Genomic DNA, 8,521 nt, shown 5'->3' on the forward strand with positions numbered 1-8,521 from the left:
TGCTGCCTCACTGCGCCAGAGACCCAGGTTCGATTCCCAGCTGGGGAACACAGTGGGTTAGCACTGCTGCTCCACAGCGCCAGGGACCCAGGTTCGATTCCCAGCTGGGTAACACAGTGGTTTGCACTGCTGCCTCACAGCACCAGAGACCTGGGTTCGATTCTCAGCTGGGTAACACAGTGGTTAGCACTGCTGCCTCACAGTGCCAGGGACTTGGGTTCGATCCCCAGCTGTTACACAGTGGTTAGCACTGCTGCCTCACAGTGCCAGGGACCTGGATTTGATGCACAATGGCACAGTGATTAGCACTGCTGCCTCACAATGCCAGGGATCTGGATTTGATTCCCAGCAGCACGGTGGTTAGCATTGCTGCTTCATGGTGCCAGAGACCCAGGTTTGATTCTCAGCTTGGGTCACTGTCTGTGTGGAGGCTGCACATTCACCCTGTGCATGCGTGGGGTTCTTCCGGGTGATCCTGTTTCCTCCCACAGTCCAAAAGACATGCTAGGTAGGTGCTTTGGCCATGCTGAATTCTCCCGCACTGTACCTGGCGCCGGACTGTGGTGACTAGGGGATTTTCACAGTAACTTCATTGCAGTGTTACACTAGTTGTGACACTAATAAATAGGCTTAAAAAAAACTATGGCACTGGGAGCTGTAATGTTGCTCAAGATGTGTACTTCTTACCACTTAGAATGTGTGTCTACGACAACTAAAAACATGTGGCCCATAAAAGGTCCTGCAAAACCCACATGAAGACTCAACCAAGGGTGATCAGGCCACTCCCAAAGACGTAGTGCTGGGTCTATCAGCTTCTGGCTAAACTGACATGCAGAACAGGATTTCACTTTATTCTCCAAATTTTAATCCAAATTAGACGACCAAACATATGACCTTGCTAGACTTTTCATTTGGGAGACACCTGGGTTCTATTTATGGACTTCATCCACAACTTGCAAACAACCTGAAGATGGAACTATTCCTCTAGACCCCCCAAAGAATGCAAGCATCGTGCACATTTAGTTCATCTTTCCCCTTTACGTATGGTCTCAGCTCCTCTCCCTCTACAACCATTGGCCATCCCTCCATCAGTAATTTCTTCATCTGAGACAAGATAATACGTCTACCCACTGTTTAATTTCTTTAGCACTCACTGGAGAGTGTGAAAGTCTCTCAACTAAGGAAATTGCCTCTGGAGGGAATAACATGTCAGGTAAAGGAAGATGACTCAATACATCAGTATTTGCATTGTCCTTCCTCGCCCTGTATACAATGTTATACTGGTGGGCTGACAATGTGAGAACCCAGCACTGTATTCTCACTGAAGAGGGGTACATTTGGATTCACTGAAAACTCTTATTAATGGCTTGCAGTCGGTACATAGAGTTTCACAGCAAAAACGACTAGAAACATAAAACACAGAAAATAGGAGAAGGCCATTTGGCCCTTCGAGTCTGCTCCACCATTTAGTATGATCATGGCTGATCATCGAATTCAGTAACCTGTTCCCCCTTTCCGTCATATTCTTGATCCCCTTGATCTCAAGAACTATGTCCACCTACTTCTTGAAAACATTCAATGTTTTGACTTCAACTATTTTCTGAGGTAAAGAATTCCACAGGCTAACCACTTTCTGGGTGTAATAAGTCTTTGGAGACAGAAGGCCCTTCATTTACAATTCCAACAGCAGTACACAGAGTGCTATCAAACAGCAATCTACCTTCGGGAGTACCAGAGGAACTGACAGTCCTGATTAAATACAAGGAAAAGACTTCCTGATTGGCCCATCAATTGACTCCTTAATCAGGGAGCTCATATTCCAATAGGCCAACCTCAGTGGCTTGATTGAAGTCATTACACTGGGTAAAGGAATTTCTCCTCATCTCTGTTCTAAACCATTTATCCTGTAACCTCAGAATGTGACCCCTGGTTCTGGATACCCCCACCATCAAGAACATCCTTCTTTCATCTATACTGTCTAGCCCTGTTAGAATTTTATTGGTTTCTATAAGAAGCCCCCCCCAACTCATTCTTCTGAACGCCAGCTAATACAATCCTAACCAATTCAATCTCTGCTCATATGTTAGGCCCACCATCCCAGGAATCAGTCTGATAAACTTTCTCTGCACTACCTCTGGAGCAGAACATCCTTCCTCAGGTAAGGCTAGACCTCTTTGTCTAACTGTGACTATCCCTTCTCAGCGTAGGTGACACAAACCAATGGGTTTTTCTGATCCGTCCTTCACTATATGAGACAGCCATGCCCCAAAGCCATAAGACAAGGCATCACACAACAGGGTGAGGTCCCTGTCTTGATCAGAGCGAACCAGCAGATGAGCTGATCATACAGCAGCTTTGCACGTTAAAACCAGAATCTGTTCTATTAGATGTTTCTCACCCAGAAAATACAACACCCACATTGAAACACTGTACTGTACATGAGGAGCTCTGTGTAATCCCAGCTGCAATAACTTGCAATATAAAATACACCAGCAAATATGAAAGAAATACTGTATAAATTCAGAATCAGTAACACTCACTAGTCTCTGTTCTTCTCAGGGATCAAGGGTGGCTTGTTTCCACTCCTCTTGGATGGATTCCAGAATAGCTGCTTCAGTCCAGCACATCATCTGCAGACTCTGTCTTGTCGGGGGCAAGAGGTGTTTGGAGGATCAGAGTGGTTGGGAGGGTTTGTTTGTACTCTCTCCTGACTTTGCACGTTCCTTGGGGCAGGTCAGTGGTGCTGCTGCCTCACAGTGCCAGGGACCTGGGTTCGATTCCTGGCTTAGGTCACTGTCTGTGTGGAGTCTGCATGTTCTCCTCGTATCTGCGTGGGTTTCTCCAGGTGCTCTGGTTTCCTTCCACAGTCCAAAGATATGCTGGTTAGGTGCATTGGCCATGATAAGTTTCCCTCAGTGTACCCGAACTGGCGCCGAAGTGTGGCAACCAGGGAATTTTCACAGTAACTTCATTGCAGTGTTAGTGTAAGCCTACTTGTTACTAATAAATAAACTCCTTGCCCTACACTCAGTGACTTCCGGCTGAAACTGCTCCCGTTTTGGTCGCTCAGCTGGAGTCTGCCAAGATGCTTCAAGGACATCCACAAGAAATTTCGATGGAGGTGGCTTTGAGAGATTGGCGCCTCAATGCTGAACTTGCTAAACTGGGTTGAAGATGGCATCTCTGCCTCACCGGAACATGGGTCAGTCACGGGCCTGTAATGTTGGTCAGAGTCACCCAAACAAGCCCTGAGGCAAGGTGAGCAGTTTGACCTGTACCTGAGCTAATGTCCTCTGAACTTTGCCCCTTGAACACTCCCCCTCCACCTCACCCCCAGCTCCCCTCCCTTTGGTCACTGAGGTGAGTGCCGTCAGCAAGGCCAGGCCATGGCCACTGGACACTGCCCGCCTATTGGTCAACATCTGGGCACCTCCTGTATATTGATAATTGACAAAAGGAGAGTGTTGAAGGGGCATGTTTGCCTTTTTTTGCGGGGCTGGGTTGAGCTCAGTCACGGTTTGGCTCAGGAAATTCCAGTTGCAATCCGTGCCAATGGAGATTCCGGGAGGGTTGGCAACCAGTTTGGGCGGGAACGGTTGATGATCCCAGCAGTTCGGCCCCGGAGTGCGCACGCGCGAGCAACCAAACCGCCAACTGCTGTCCCGCGAGACCGCAGGTGCGTGAGACGCGCATGCGTTATGTGCCGCTAGCTGGCACATGCGCGCGTTTCTTTCTCAGCGGGGTGGGAGGAACAAATGCGGTGTGACGCTATCGGCTGGAGGGTGGGTCAAAGACACGACCACTCCGCTGTGGGGGGGCGCGGGGAAGGGATAGGACGCGTCATGCTGGGTGCCGATAATCGCGCCCCCCTCCCCAAGATCGAAACATAAATCAACCCACACAGTCAGACCTCGCCCCTTCCGGCCAAGCCCCGCCTCCATCGCTGACCCTCACACATCACACAATGGCCGGGGAGGGGCCGGGATTGAGGAGGCGCGGCCTGGTGAAATGGGCGGGGCCTATGAAAACAGGTGTCGTGTCCTCAACGCCGCGATTGCTGTGATTAACCTCTCGCCCCTTCCTGGCCGGCCAGCTGCACCTCCACGCATGCGCGCCAGCCTCCTGCGCCTCGCGCGGCGGCTGTTGGTGGCGCGCATGTGCGGCCGAGCAGAGCTTTCCCGCCCAGCCGGGTTTCCAACCCTCCCGGGTTTTCCAATGGAGTTTCCTCAGCGGACACCGCCTGGGAAGAAAGTTGCCCATCACTCATAGCCCCCACCACCCACAACTCCTTGTGGGAGGTGGGGGTGTTGTTGTCTTCAAAACATCTCTGAAGTGGACACACTTCCCCACCGACTGCTGGTGAGACGGCCATGGGCAAAGATTCGGGCGGGAGGTCCCCGAACACAGAGAAGGAGACATGGTTAGGACGATGCCAAGCCAAGAGTGACCACTCTGCCCGGCCAGACACCTCCTGTCGCACACTGAGGTGGGGGCGGGCTTGACTGAGGCATACAAAATGTCAGAGACTTTGATAGAGTGGAGAGAATGGAACTTTTCCCCTGAGCAAAATGGTCAATAATCATGAGGTTGCGGGGATTTAAGATCCGGGGCAGAAGATATAGAGGGCAAACTGTGGTAAATGGAGTTTAACTGAATAAGTGTGAGGTTATCCACTTTGATAGGAAAAATTGCAAGGGCAACATATCTAAATGGAGAGAATCTTCATTGTGCTTCGGTGCAGAGGGATCTGGGCGTACTTGTGTACGAACTGCAGAAAATTAGTATGCAGATACAGCAGGTAATAAGGAAGGCAAATAGAATCTTGGTATCTTTAGCAATAGAATATAAAAGTAGTGAAGGCATTGGGGAGACCACATTTAGAATATTGTGTACAGTTTTGGTCTCCTTGAAGGCAGCACAGTGGTTAGCACTGCTGCCTTAGTGCCAGGGACCTGGGTTTGATTCCTGGCTTGAGTCACTGTCTGTGCAGAGTCTATATGTTTTCCCCCTGTCTGCAAGGGCTTCCTCTGGGTGCTCCGGTTTCCTTCCACACTCCAAAGATGTGCGATTAGGTGGATTGGACACGTTAAATTCGCCATTAGTATAAGTGCTATTAGTAAGGTCAGTATATGGGGTTACAGGGATAGAGCCTGGATGGGGTCATTGTTGCTGCAGGTGGGCATCTTTCTGTACTGTGGGGATTCTAGGATCCTAAGGAGGTAGTTGCATTGGATGTAGTTCAGAGGAGATTCACTACATTGATTCCAGAGATGAGAAGTTTGCCTTACACTATCCTCACTAGACTTTAAAAAAATAAGGGGAGATCCAATTGAGGTGTACAGAATGTTGAGGGGGATTGATAAAGTAGATGTGGAGAGGATGTTTCTGCTTGTGGGGCAATCTAGAACAAGTAGTTTTAGGATAAAAGGTAGCAGATTTAAATAGAGATGAGGAGAAATTATTTCTCTCAAAGAGTGGTGAATCTATGGAATTCACTGCCCCGGAGCATGGTGGATGCCGGGACATTAATTAAAATTCTGTCCTTAAATTTACTCAATGAAGGTTTGAAGGGAACGGGCAAATTAATGTAGGTGAGGCCCACATGAGATGAGCCATGATCGTATTGAATGCTCATGAGGCTGAAACGTTTACCCCTATTCCTAATTCTTATAATTTAGAGAGGATTTGAGGAAAAACATTTTCACTCAGAGGGTGGTGAGAATTTGGAACTCACTGCCTGAAAGGGAGGTGGAAAGGAACCCCCACAATGTTTAAGAAGCATTTAGACTAGCATTTGAAATGCTATAGCATACAAGGCTACAGGCCAAATGTTGGAAAATTGGATCAGAAAGGTAGGTGCCTGATGGACAGTGCAGACACAAGGACCATCTTCCGTGCTGTAAAACTCTTTGACACTATGTCTATGGTGTCACAGAATCTGCAGAGCACTGGCAGTGTAGAAAGAGATCATTTGGCCCATCAAGTCTGCTGTGACTCTCTGATATAGCATCCCACCTAGCCTCTTACCCCATGCCCTTCCTTATCCCTGTCACCCCAAGTATGTACCATGATCAATCCAGCTAAGCTACACATCTCTGGATAATGCATTGGACTTGAACAGCCATCCCGGAATCCATCGAGCAGGAGTGGAAACAAGATCCTGAGGAACTGAGAAGAACAGACTGGTGAATAATACCGATTCTGAATTTATACTGTACTTCTTTCATATTTGCTGGTGTATTTTAAATTGCAGGTTATTGCAGCTAGGATTGCACAGAGCTGCATGTGTACAGTGTTTCAATGTGGAAGTTGTATTTTCCGGGTGAGAAACGTCTGAAGGAACAGACTCTGATTTTAACACAGATTCCTGTGGGAACACATGATTCACTTAAAGTTGTTTCACCTAAAGTCACCATTTTCAGGAATGTGACTGCAACTTTATGTTAGGACTCGCTTTACCTGTGATCAATTCTGGTCCCTGACCCTTAGGAAGGATTCAGCAGAATGATCCTGGGGCTAAGAGGGTTAAATCTGAGGGAGGACAGGTTAGGTGGAAGAGCTCCCGAAATGTGTTTGGATTTAGGATCCATGGTAACCTTGCAGGCAGTCATTCTGCCGCACCATGCCTGGAGCACTGGGAGGAGTGCTCTGTTTGCAATGTCAGGGCCACATAGCAACTGGAGAATGTTCTCCCCTACACTTTATTCTCCTTCTTATTGGATCCATTCTCAGTGTTTGCCTCTATAGCCATCCTATTTCTGTGTCAATCGTAGTTAATGTTAACATTCACAGAGCGGAGAAACCAGCAAGAGTTGAAGAGCAGGGCAGTAATGTACTTTCCCGATCCACAACCCAAGAGTTGGGTGAAACCTTTCAACTCAACACAGACCAGGACCTGTATCCATAAACGGTGTAGCACAGTTGCACCTCAACCCTCAGCCATCAGGGCAAATGGGAATTGATCATCCAACCAATGAAAGGTTGTGAATTCTCACTGTAATTCACTCTGTTATCAAAGCTTTTTCATCCTGCTATGACACACAAAACACTTGCAAGTGAACATTCCCAACGTAAGTTGCACTGGTCATGATAACATCATGTCTCCCAGTTCCTCAGTCTGAATAGCATTGTCTCTACTAATTCTACAACCAATTTCAACACCTTGTCTTTGAAATCACTTTGTTTTGTTTTATAACCAAGGCTGAGAATTAGGAATCAAAAGTATGATATGAAAAGATGGGAACAATGCATGGTGGTAAAATGGTGAGGAAATTATACTAACTGGATTAATTATGTTCTCAGCCTGCTTTCCCTGAACAACATACTTTACAATGACTGTTCTGTAAACATTCATATTGAACAACAGAATGAAAATTGACTCAAATATGCAGATAGCAACTCATGTTAAATTAGTAGCTGAACACTATACAGAATCAAAAAATGTTTTGAAGGCACAGTATGAAGAACATTTAATTAAAGTTAACAGTTTGGTGCTGTAAAAAGAGAGTGCTGCACTATCAGAGGGTCAGTGCTGAGGGAGTGCTGCACTATCAGAGGGTCAGTGCTGAGGGAGTGCTGCACTATCAGAGGGTCAGTGCTGAGGGAGTGCTGCACTATCAGAGGGTCAGTGCTGAGGGAGTGCTGCACTATCAGAGGGTCAGTGCTGAGGGAGTGCTGCACTATCAGAGGGTCAGTGCTGAGGGAGTGCCGCACTGTCTGAGGATCACTACCGAGGGAGTGCCATACTGTCAGAGGGTCAGTGCTGTGGGAGTGCTGCACTATCAGAGGGTCATTGCTGAGGGAGTGCTGCACTATCAGAGGGTCAGTACTGAGGGAATGCCACATTGTCAGAGGGTCAGTACTGAAGGAGTGCCACACTGTCAGAGGGTCAGTACTGAAGGAGTGCCACACTGTCAGAGGGTCAGTACCAAGGGAGTGTCACACTGTCAGAGGGTCAGTAAAGGAGGGAAAGGGTTAATGAATTTTGTACCTAGAATACATCACAAACATAACCCTTCATTATGGCTGATCTTCCCAGGCTTATATTGCTCCTGGTGTTAATGTAAATTACTTGTTCATGTCTTTCATTCTTTAACTGTCATAAAGACACATGGTCAGATGTGAATACAGGTGGTCAGATGTGAATGTAAAGACAAATGGTCAGATGTGGATACAGATGGTCAGATGTGAATATAAAGACAAATGGTCAGATGTGAATACAGATGGTCAGATTGAATACAAAGACAAATGGTCAGATGTGAATAGAGGTGTTCAGATGTGAATATAAAGACAGATGGTCAGGTATGAATGTTATTTCACAGACATTGCAAGCCTTGCCTATTTATGTTGATTGAACATCGTTAAACAGCTGCTATTGGAAAGCCGCGATCACACAAGTAACTTCAAAGATGGAAGCTGTAATCACACAAATACAGATGGTCAGATGTGAATATAAAGACAAATGGTCAGATGTGAATACAGATGGTCAGATGTGAATACAAAGACAAATGGTCAGATGTGA

General features: G+C 47.0%; 1 protein-coding gene across 1 annotated transcript in view; it reads left to right on the forward strand.

The window, feature by feature from the left end:
* The first annotated feature begins 4,174 nt into the window (after positions 1–4,174).
* LOC145354069 (uncharacterized) overlaps positions 4,175–8,521 on the forward strand; it is a 169,524-nt gene continuing 165,177 nt past the window's right edge. The window contains exon 1 of the mRNA XM_080205203.1: positions 4,175–4,359. The gene's annotated coding sequence lies outside the window, so the exon portion shown is untranslated. The remainder of the gene's footprint in view (positions 4,360–8,521) is intronic.

The sequence above is a fragment of the Carcharhinus amblyrhynchos genome, chromosome 16 (genome assembly GCF_965287045.1).
Source record: "Carcharhinus amblyrhynchos chromosome 16, sCarAmb.v2.hapA, whole genome shotgun sequence".
In the NCBI taxonomy this organism is placed as follows: domain Eukaryota; kingdom Metazoa; phylum Chordata; class Chondrichthyes; order Carcharhiniformes; family Carcharhinidae; genus Carcharhinus; species Carcharhinus amblyrhynchos.